General features: G+C 37.8%; 1 long non-coding RNA gene across 1 annotated transcript in view; it reads left to right on the forward strand.

Moving 5' to 3' along the window:
* LOC116582920 overlaps positions 1-4,345 on the forward strand; it is a 53,317-nt gene extending 48,972 nt beyond the window's left edge. The window contains exon 3 of the long non-coding RNA XR_004282558.1: positions 4,007-4,345. This is a non-coding gene — a long non-coding RNA (uncharacterized LOC116582920). The remainder of the gene's footprint in view (positions 1-4,006) is intronic.
* The last annotated feature ends 7,465 nt before the right edge of the window (positions 4,346-11,810 follow it).

Here is an 11,810-nt window from a genome sequence, read left to right on the forward strand (position 1 = left end):
GTAAAAACTTTCTTTTGATTCATATAGGTCATTCATTTTTAGATTTTATCTGCAACACTTTTCATTATCAAATCATCTCTTGTGACCTTCTGGCCAAATTAGCGGAGGCTTGTTGTTTTCCTATTATGAAATAGCAAACCCTTATATAACACTTATACTGTGAGCCAGACACAGTCCTAAGAACTATACATAGACCAATTCACAACAACCCTGTGACAAGGCTACTGTTATCAGTCCCATTTTATAGATAAGAAAATTGAAATACCAAGAGAAGTTCAAGTGACCTGCCCAGCATCACACAAACAATTAAGGACAGGGCTGTGATTTGAGCCCCAAAAATGTGCCTACTAGTCTTAGAGCCACTCAAAGCTGGTTTAACATATAATGAGTTTCTATGAGCTGAAGCCATGAGGTGTTATTAAAAACTGGGTCTTGGTCTTCAAATGGTTTCTAATTTAATCTTGGAACTGTGAAAATAGCACAATAGCATTCTCAGTTACCATAACACAGGGAATTTCTTTCTAAAGTAAGCAAAGCAACAACTATGCAGGACTCAGATAATAAAATTGATACCTTAGGTTGTCCTTGAAGATAAATAAAGTGAAAAACTATATATTTCCATTAAATATGCATTCTGCATCAAATTTCCTGGGATATAATTTGTGAGAATCCCAAAACAAAGACTGAAAGGTATCAGTCAAAGGAATGATGCTCGTATTAGAAGGTATAGATTAGAATCTGGACTAATCACAATGTATAAGGAAACAGTCTAAACCAAAATCATGAATCTGAGAGTATCATAACCTAAACACAAAAAGTTGATCTACTATGCCCATTAGCACCCAGCCTGCTACAAACTCTTTTCTACAAAACTGGAAGTTACTAAAGTCAAAACAGAAAGTGTACTAGACCTGAAGCAATGGGGGACCAGGAAAATGATGCACAGCTCCCCATAATCCTATGCCCATACACTGGGCTGCTGATTCCTTCTTGAGATCAATATAATGTTGCTCCCAAATGCCGTATGGTCATGTGGCATTGAAAACTAGCTGGTGTTGACTAGGCAGAGACCACCAACCTCTAGACGGACTTGGAACCCAGGTCTCTGAAGGTGAGAGGTCACAGCCTCACCTCACAACACCACTTTGGGTCTGTTTCTTATTACCAAATAATTTCCAGAAGGAGACCAGGCCATGGGCCTAATCTTCCAGGAGCAGTACAGAGGGAAACGAAGAGTTCAAGGAGAAGTGATGTTCTTCGTGCGATAGCTTTTCAGTGACTCATAGAGCAGCAATGGTGTTAGGAGAAGGCAGTTCTCGCCCAGCCCCGGCACAGGCTAAGTGTGATTTCTCCTCACAGCTTATTGTGAGGAGATAGGAGGGAATAAAGAATCTGTTAACAGAAGGTCTGGCTAACTCTCAGAACCCCATTCGACAGAGCCTTCGGCAGGCGCCGTCCCAAAAGAGAGGAGGTGAAAACCACATTCATGTACCTGAGGTGAAAGACCACCACTAAAAATAAATAAGAAACTCCAAACGTGTAAATCCGATATAAGCCAAACCATATGGCATAAAATGAAAACATTTTCTTCTTATACCTTTGGTAAAATTGTTTCTTGCCAGATTTTATATACAGGAAAGTATTAACACACCTTTTGCCATGTAGTTTCTCCCCAGATATATGGCATTGATAATATAAGTAGTTCAATGATACTTCCACTGTTTGGGTAGCGAGGTACATAAAAAGAATGTTGTGCATATAGGAAAAGTGCTAAAATCCCAGGGTAACACCTCATACATTAGTGGCCTTCCATGGTGAACAAAGTCATTTTTCAGGCAAGTCATAAAGCAGCCTCAAAACACAAGTATTTCAGTGTTTGCTCCAAATGAGGCGGTGGCCCAGGGACCGCTGTTCATCTGACATCACTTCTGACGCAGTGTGGGTTTGGTATCTGATTAGGGCTCCCCGCCACCATGGTGCCAGACTTACTCCTTCAGTGAGGGGGCTGAGGGAAATTAATGTGTCAGACTTACCAGAAGGCGAGAGTGTCTGCTTCAGGTTTCCTTTGGATTGCTTCAGCTGGAATGACCTTTGATTCTTTCCCAGAGAATCTTTTTGAAGCTATTTATGGAGTTCAGTAATAGGTAAAGATGAGCTTGCAACAGAAAATGTAGCCAGACTCAGAGGCAAAGGCGCCCTGGAGGCCATGGTGACATTTATATACAAATGTGTTTAAATCATTGACTTGTGTCAAGGATGCACTGGGGTCTCCTGGGAAGCCAGAGCAGCCCTGTTACTTCACCCCCTAAAGGTTATATTTTCAACTTGGCTGGGCCGCTGACCCACTGCCTCGTTCTGGAAAATCACATAACTTCTCAAAGTGTCAATTTATTTACCTTAAGTGAGACGGGAAATGCTATATGCATCACTGATGTATGAGAAAATTGGGTAGAAAATACTCAAATGTGCCTTGAGATTTTTTGATGAAAGGTGATATGTACATGAAAGTATTATTTCTGTAACACATTTTTTCTTTCTCCCTTCTCCTCCGCCTGACCTGTCAGCTGCTACATACATAAAACTTATCACAACTCTCAACTGTTTTCATTTCCACTTTCTAGGCAAACTTTTGGATCTGTGAATGGAAGATTCCGGGGTGAACCTTTTCTTTATTCTATTGAAGCAATGCACATAAAAAATTTCTGCAGACCTTAATGTCAAACAGAAATATCAGTTACTATTTCCTTTTCTTACTGAGAAGGTATAGCATAAGCACGCATGCTTCGCACCAGACAAATCTGGATGTGAACCCTGGGTCCACCATCTGCTCAGTTATGTACAGCTCATTCTAACACATGTACATCCACATCCTCACACGTGAGCAAATAAAGTCACAGACTATGCACACACATTTACACATGTACACAGACACTCTCACTCATGCATGTACACGCATGCACACACACAAGTGCAAGCTCACATTCGTGTCTCGATACACGCAGCTTCTGCACACTTAAGCTACTCTTTGCAGATGTTCTGGGATTAGAGAAGCAGTTACATGTGTTTGGCTATTCTTGAGCAAGTTACTATGCTTCCCAGGAAGGACATTTTATTTTGCATTTTTTAAAAAGACTTTATTTATTTATTTGACAGAGAGAGACACATCGAAGGAGGGCACACAAGCAGGGGGAGTGAGAGAACGGGCTTCCTGCTGTGCAGGGAGCCCACGGAAGGGCTCCATCCCAGCATCCTGGAACCATGACCTGAGTTGAAGGCAGATGCTTAATGCTTGAACCATCCAGGCTCCTCTGCATCTTTTATATAGTACAGAAAGCCTTATCTCTTAGTGTAGAGGCCAATGACACCAATTTGGGGCCAGAAGACTGGGTTTGAATCCTGCCTCCACTATAGCTGTGTGACCTTGGATAAATTACTACACATTTATGCCTCTGTTTTCTCATTTGTAGATCAGAAATAATAATAGTACCTACCACACCACCTTATAAGGTTGTTTTAAGGATTAATTCATTAGCTACTCAGAACAATGCTTGGTATGTGGTAAATGCTACATACTTTTTACTACTAATATTGGGGGACAGCCCAGCTAAAAAGGGAGATTTTTAAAAATTTTTATTTATTTATTTGATAGGCAGAGATCACAAGTAGGCAGAGAGAGGCAGGCAGAGAGAGAGAGGTGGAGGCAGGCTTACTTCTGAGCAGAGAACCCAGTGTGGGGCTTGATCCCAGGACCCTGGGATCATGACCTAAGCCGAAGGTAGAGGCTTTAACCCACTGAGCTATCCAGGCACCCCTTGTTGTTTTGTTGTTTTGTTTTGTTTTTTTAATGCCATGGTCTTTAATGCAATTTTCCATGTGTGAAGGGGTGAATAAAATGCACCATGTATGAATCACCCAGCATTTTAACAGACCAGGTCATCCTAATACTATGCATAGAAAGGATGTGTAGTTTTCATAGTAAATTCAGGTTTTTCTGGTTCACTCACAGGGAGAGTCAGAGGTGTGTTCCAAGGACTTCCAGAACTGAGACCACAGCCTGGCTAACAGCCGTCCGTTCCTGGAAATTCATTTCAAGATGTTCTCCTAAAAGTTTAATGATAGGCGGATTATCTGCCTTCTCAGAAATCTGACGTGTTGGGTCTGGCTTCTTTATGCGAAAGAAAATAGGCCTCACTGCTTAATATTTATTTTCTTGAGTGATGTAATAAAATGATAAAGTAATAAAGTTGGCCATCATACTTGCTGGGTTCTACTTCTTCCATACAAAAAATCCTTACTGCATCATTTTTTGTTATAATACAAAATACTGTATCATTTTGTAATATGTTTAGCTGCTGTGGTTCATAAGAATGATTTAAAAGTGTTCATTGCTTCTCAGGTTCTGTCTATATAATTATGATGTACTTCAGACAGATAAATTGTACCTTGATGTTGGACTTCTGGGCTGAGTAATCAGCCTCATGGAGGTGCTAAAAGAAGACTGAGGATGTGTATTAAGCATGTAACTAATCAAGATTTGAAGAAATACTAACTAATTCCCAGATTAATAATCTTAGTTATTAATTCCAAATTACCCTTCATCACAGTCCGTCCTAGCCTTGATTTCTAACAGACTTGGAGATAGTCTGTCAACTCAGAGTGTAACTTCTATTTGTAAAATAAAATAAAATAAAATCCCCTTCAACGTATAGTTCTCTGGGTCTACGTGGTAGTATAATATGTAAATCTTTGCAGGTTTGATTTCTAAACAGAAATTATTTCTGTATCTTCTCTCTTCTAGAACCTACTGTTGAAGGGTCCATACCCCTTCACTTTGACTCGTGGAGACATGGTGTTATTGCACCCAAGTTAGGTGACTGACTTTCCCTCAACTGTAAATTTTTAGTCACTTTATCAACTTATTTTCTGCCTCTCATTTGTACATCAAAAAAGTTTGATATAAATCACTTTCAGAGAAGGTTTGGAGTTAAGCTAGATTGTAACTTAAATATTTTTATTGAAACAAAATTTAACAAAATGTGTAAATAAGAATAAGTGATTGGAAGGCAATTAATTTTTTTAAAAAAGATTTTATTTATTTATTTGACAGAGAGAGATCACTAGTAGGCAGAGAGGCAGGCAGAGAGAGAGGGGGAAGCAGGCTCCCTGCTGAGCAGGAAGCCCAATGTGGGGCTCAATCCTAGGACCCTGAGACCATGACCTGAGCGGAAGGCAGAGGCTTAACCACTGAGCCACCCAAGTTCCCCAATCAATTTTTTGTTAACCTGATATTTTGTGATGTCTCAGGCACTAATCTTTATTTGAATTATTTCATTTAATCCCCATAACAGTCACGTGTAATATTAAGTTCTAAGGACAAGGAAACCAAGGAATTATTGAAACCAGGGAAACTGCACTCATAAATGCAAGAGATGAGATTTTTATCCTAGATATAAATTATATGTTCAATGTAGAAGTGCTTTATGAATATTTCAAGCTATTTATTTTTAGTATAATCACTTTTCAATCAACAAAATTTATTAAGTACTTAGTATATGCAGTTTTTGATGAAAGACACTGGAAAAATTAAAAAAAAAATGATTCCCATATTCAAAGATGGGAATTTAGTTGGAGAGAGAAAACACACAATTCATACCCTCAAAAATCATCTCACTCTATAAAATGGAACTTGAGACAGACAAAGAGGAATAAAGAAAACTAATTTATAGAAAATCTCCTGAACAAGGTGGCAATTAAACCAGGCCCTCAAAGATGAGCAAGAGTATATTGGGAGAAGATGGAATCTATCACCAACTTGGGGTTGGAGTTCATTATCCTGCATTCAAATGATAATAGTAAGGCTTCTCACACTACAGAAGTGCTCAAATCAAAAAGTAATGACAAGGTGGAGGGTATGACCAGTTGTCTAGGATTCGAACAATAGGTGGAAAGTCTGGACTTGGTGCTATAAGTAAAGAAGATAATATTAAAATTTTTTGAGCACTAAAAGTATCATATAGTGGACATATTTAAAAATATTGTGAGGATACAAGGGCCTACAAATAATGATATGATTTGGAGGATAATGAGGCTTGAAGTGATAAAATCTAGTTCAAAAAGATGATAGTACACATATAAAGGAGGAGGGAATAGAATCTGGTGACTCATCAAAACTATGAGATCTAGTGGAAAGTTTCAGTGCTAATTGTTTGATTTGGAAAATGGTTTTCAATTTATTCAATTTTACAGGGGGAATCCAGCTTATCTGATACAGTTGTCACTGGTGCTTTTTTGCATAACTGAGCCAGCTGAAGAATGGAAATATTAGGAAAATAATATAGATAGATAGTTTAAACATTTTAGTTACTGTGAAAAAAATAAATGCTCATGAATTTACTGATATTTGATGCAATTACTGGATTTGTTCATTGGAGTTTTACATCATATTTCTTGTGTCAATTATACCCTTGGGGCATTATTTATAATATCAGATTTTTTTCAAGGAAATTCAAAATAGTTAACAAAACAATATGATCAAAAAACTCATCTATGGTTTGATTCCCCCCCCCCAATCTCTCAGAGCAGTTTTACCTATACCACATTCAACTACATTCAATAGCAATCATTTCAGTGACTAGGTTTATTAAATCTTTTTAAACTCTTCCCTTTAGTTTTCATAAAAATACATCTTTCATTTTTTACCAGTATTTCGTTGATTTATATAATATCTAACTAAATTACATACATAGTAAGTACAACTGATAAAAGTAGGCTTAGAAAACACAACTGAGAGGTGCTTGGGTGGCTCAGTCAGTTAAGCATCAGACTCCTGATTTTGGCTCAGGTCATGATCTCAGGGTTGGGAGATCCAGCCCCAAAGCCAGCCTCCACACCTATCATGGAATCTGCTGGAGATTCTCTCTCTCCCTTTCTCATCTGCTCCTCTTCCCACTCAGGCACACTCATTCTAAACAAACAAATAAACTCTTAAGGGAAGAAAGAAGAAAAAAAATGAAAGAAAAAAAGAAAATGAGAGAAAGAAATAAAGAGAAACACAGCTGACTCTCAGTTTAAAATCGACTCACCTGGTGGCCACAAGAGTGGATGAAACCTTGGAGCAAAAGCTCCCAGGTAGGATAGGAGCTTTCCATAGGCTCCAAGCTGTAGTCACTGTGTTTTGGGTTTTGTTTATTTTGTTTTCTTTTTCCATAGCATGGTGGCATTAGTTTACACAGCAAGTCAGTGAATAAGACATTGGTGAAGAGCTTGTATTGTTTTATATAATATATATCCTTCTAAAAGCTAAATGATAGCATACATTTATCATAGTTATTGTGTTCATTAAAATGGATACTGGCATGGTGGTCCTCATTTTATAATAACAGTGTATCTTGAGTTTAAACATATAGATTTTCCAAATTTTCTTTTGAAGAAGTGTTACTTCAACAGAGAATAAACATCAAGTCTAACAATTTTTAAATTTGTGGTGAAATTGAAGCAGCAGATAAGAAATGAGATAGAACTTGACATTATAAAGTAAAAAAAATTAAATGTATTTAAGCCATTTATTTTATTTTATTTTTTAGATTTTTAGATTGTGTTTATTTATTTGAGAGAGGGAGAGCATATGAATAATTAGGGAAAGAAAGGAAGGATGGGGTGGGGGAGACAGAAGCAGACACCCCACTGACCAGGGAACCTAATGAGGGGCTCAATACCAGGATCCTGAGATCCTAACATGAAGCGAAGGCAGATGCTTAACCAACTGAGCCACCCAGGCACCCCTAAGCCATGATTTCATTCATTTTTCACATATGGGTCAATCCAAATGAGCACCTATTTATTTTTTAAAGGCCTTATTTTTTCCAATATTAATGAAATTATGAAATACTTATCTGGAAGAACCACTTTAGGAATTTTTTTCAACTTTCATTTATTCTTCTCCTACCCAGGATTGGGAGGGAGACAAACCATAAGTGACTCTTAATCTCACAAAACAAACTGAGGGTTGCTGGGGGGAGGGGGTTTGGGAGAAGGGGGTGGGATTATGGACATTGGGGAGGGTATGTGCTTTGGTGAGTGCTGTGAAGTGTGTAAACCTGGTGATTCACAGACCTGTACCCCTGGGGATAAAAATATATGTTTATAAAAAATAAAAAATTAATTAAAAAAATGATGAGGAATTTTTTTCAACTTTAGAAAACAAAATCAACAGATCATTCAAATTTCCTAAGTAAGTGAAGTGAAGCCAAAAAGTTATCATGTATTACTTATTTCCTTGAAGTCACCCGAAAAGTCTATGAAAGCCGACTGTAACGAAACATAATACTTACTCCAAAGTTTATTCTTTGACATGATGTCCCTAAATATGTTATCTCATCTCATTTTTTTTTTAAATTTAAGACTTTCATGGACATATCTAAATGGCAGAGGTTTGGACACATGCCAGCTTTCTAGCATGGTTTAGATAGTACCTGGCTTCTACTTTGGTGTCTCAGGGCCATAAATTAGAAAGCACTCCAACAGAGGGTGTTAAAATTACAAATTACGACACTACACACTACAGCTGGTAATCAGATCATACCGTCACATGTCAAATGAATCCTTTGTAAGGGTAAAAAATATAAATGTGAATATCTCAACTCTTTATTTTAAAATATAATCAGATTTAGCACAGTGAATTATCTAAAAATAAAAATCAATAGAAGGAACCTCAGTGCATTAATCATTGAAGATTATTTCCACCGTTTCATCTTTTAAACCTCTACATGTGATAACCATGTCACATCTAGTTTTTATAAATTGAGTGACTCTCAAAAATCCATTTTAGTGGGTATATTTTACTTAGTGAGCATTTGGATGGCCATTAGCCGCTTTTAGGTCTCTCAGAGGTTTTTAATAATGACAGGATGGGTAGGCATGCAATGTAACACCAAAAACCAGCAATAGATTACCCAGATGACACTGTACTTAAGAAGCAGGGGAGTTTGGAGCGGAGTGCTTTAGCTGATAAAGCACTCATTTTTCACCTCTCAGACCTTGGTTCCAGTTGTCTCTGATTCCTTAAGCAGAATTAATTTTGTTAAGTCAACTATGCTACCATTAGTTGGTAATCCAGGAGGCAATAGATACCATGCATATTTCATCCTTTGTTAGATTCATGGTGTTTCTGAACATGGGCTGAATACAAAAAGTAAACATTTTCGATGTGCTTAGAGACCCACTTATTTTAGCTTTAGCTCAGAAATTGTAAAAGTTTGGTAAAAATAGTTCCAGTGAGATACTTGAGGTGATCATTCCAACTTTCTATAAAGGAAAAAATATTGGCAAATTTAACTAGTGTCCCATGTTTACTGGATTCAGAATTAATTTGTGTTTCTATTATTAATTTTGTGAGGATATGAGTTACTTTTGGAGTTCTTGTGTTCTATGTTTGCCTCCCAATCAGGCCTGTGGAATCCCTTGGGTGAAGGATGAAAGCCTAAATGCCTAGTGCAGTGCTCAGCATATAGTGTATGCTTAAAACACAGGCTGGGAGGTTAGAGGTACAGCTGAGCCCACTAGAAGCTTTATCAAGGAAGATTTAGGAATTAATGATCAGATGTCAAGATACAAGAATTAAGACTCTGGAAAGATGATAGAAGAAACCTTCAGGAAGTACCAGATAGACATGGAGAAATAAGAATTAAGCATATGTCTGAGCTTTGTTCGAGGCTACGGACCAAGTTGAAGGCAGAGGGTGCACTGAGGTGAGTGCTTTTAGGTTCTACTCAAACATCCCGCAACTCATCCTTGGGAAAATTTGTAACAAGTTCTTTGAGGGGGAGAAATAAGATAGCTAAAAGAGTAAGATCACCCTTCCTGGAGTCTTGAAGACCTAGCTGTACCATAATCAGGGAGGGAGAACACAACTGTGAAGCACTTAGGTACTTTAATAACAAACCATAAGGACAGAAGAAGGCCCATGATCTGCCACAGTTACACACTTGAACTACATGGCTGGCCTTGAGGGATGGTGTGGCATTCCCAACCACAGTTCCTACACTTGGGCTTGATAGGAAATAGTGTCACTCACCAAGAGGGTCTAGACTAGTTGATTGGTAACCTTAGCAATCCATCACGGACAACATGTGATGAATGAGAAGTTCTGTGGGCAACAGGATAATGGAGTTAATTATCTCCGCAGAGAATGTGTGAGACACTGGGATTGTATTTGGGAATGGTGGCCTTTGGGGGCAGATCCAATGATGCTTCTGGCTTTACGTCTGAAGACTGGCTACATTACTGTCATAGCAGCTTTATTAACACTACAATTTTACACAAATTTACCCACAGTACAGTTTAGACATACAGAAAAATAATGTAGTTAATTTATTTTGTCTGTAACTAGTCTCTCAAGAGTCCTTAATGAGAATTGAGATACAGAGAAAAGTTATTTTCCTGTTTCTCTTTCAAATTTCTGGAGAAAGATTGCCCTTCAGACTGCCCTGAGCCACTCTGAAACATGACCACATCAAAACAGATTTGGAGGTTCCCTGTAGTCAGGCAGCGGAAAGCCTGGATGATCAGCTTCCTTAGGCTGCTCTAGATTCTACCTAAGAAATGGCTTGGATGGTACTCAGAAGTTTCCACAGGCTCCCAGGAAGATGATGTGCTAATCAAAGGATCTCTTTTTGAACTTGCTTTAGGAGAAAGTGACATGATTCCACAGAAGTCAGGAGCTAATGAAGTCAGTAGTGGAGCACCTGGCAAGAGCTCAAAGAGGACTGTGGAATGTATCTGTCTCTTTAATAGCTGCCATAGATTTTCTTGGCCACATCCATCTTGTCATGGAAGGAACTCCCTGCTATCAGGTTGCCACCATAGCCCAACCTTAGATCTCATTAGAAAAGAGAAAAAATTGTCCTTCAGTGTGATTTGGCAACATTTAAACAATTTAATTATAACGATATGTAATGAACATTTTGAGGAGCCCCCCCAAATAAGCTACCTGTTCAATAATTAAAATTTGACAAAAGAAATTGCCATACATGGAGCCATACATGGTCTTTTCTCCTTATCTTCTCTGCATCTACAAGAGGTCTCAGTCTACTCGTGATTCAAGGATTTGCGTTATGAAATTTGCTCTTTAAACATGATTTGAGGTGTAAAGAGCCATGGTAAGAATATGATGTGAGCTCTTTCACCTAAATTAATTTCCATAAAAATCTTGAGAGATAAGCTCTGCTCAAATGTTAAAGTCCTTTCTCATCATTGTATCTAATTAAAAGGGGGGACATCATCTTTAGGAACAATATGAAAAATAGTGTTTTAGAATTTTAAAACCTCATAGTATTAGTAATTCTCATCATTTTGTGTCTCAAAATATGTATAGAATTACGCATGGGAACATAATCCACATGTGGCCATCAGCAGAGCAGAGAGATGAACTTGGTTCTAGTCCCACTTACCATGAGATTAGGTAAATAAGACAAATGAGTAAGATTCTCATCTCTCCCAAACTTTTTGGACAACTATTGTCAAATCTAGTTAACTGAAAAATTATAAAGACAGGAGATAAAGGTTTTGGAGAGAAGAGTGGTGTGTCCAAAATAGAGACATTATGTTTTGGATTGATTCTAAGAGGTAACTTCTGAGAAGTCAGAGAGAAGACATGAAAAAAAGATGCTTAATTCTTGGTAACTTTTCTCTGTCATATTTGAGACCATGGGTATTTTCTTACCAAAAGAAAAGGAAAAACTAGTAAAACCACTCTGCCAAAGAGTATAATTTCCCTAAATTATAGCACCTATATTTTTATCTCTTTTTAGTGT

Source organism: Mustela erminea, chromosome 2 (genome assembly GCF_009829155.1).
Source record: "Mustela erminea isolate mMusErm1 chromosome 2, mMusErm1.Pri, whole genome shotgun sequence".
Lineage (NCBI taxonomy): Eukaryota > Metazoa > Chordata > Mammalia > Carnivora > Mustelidae > Mustela > Mustela erminea.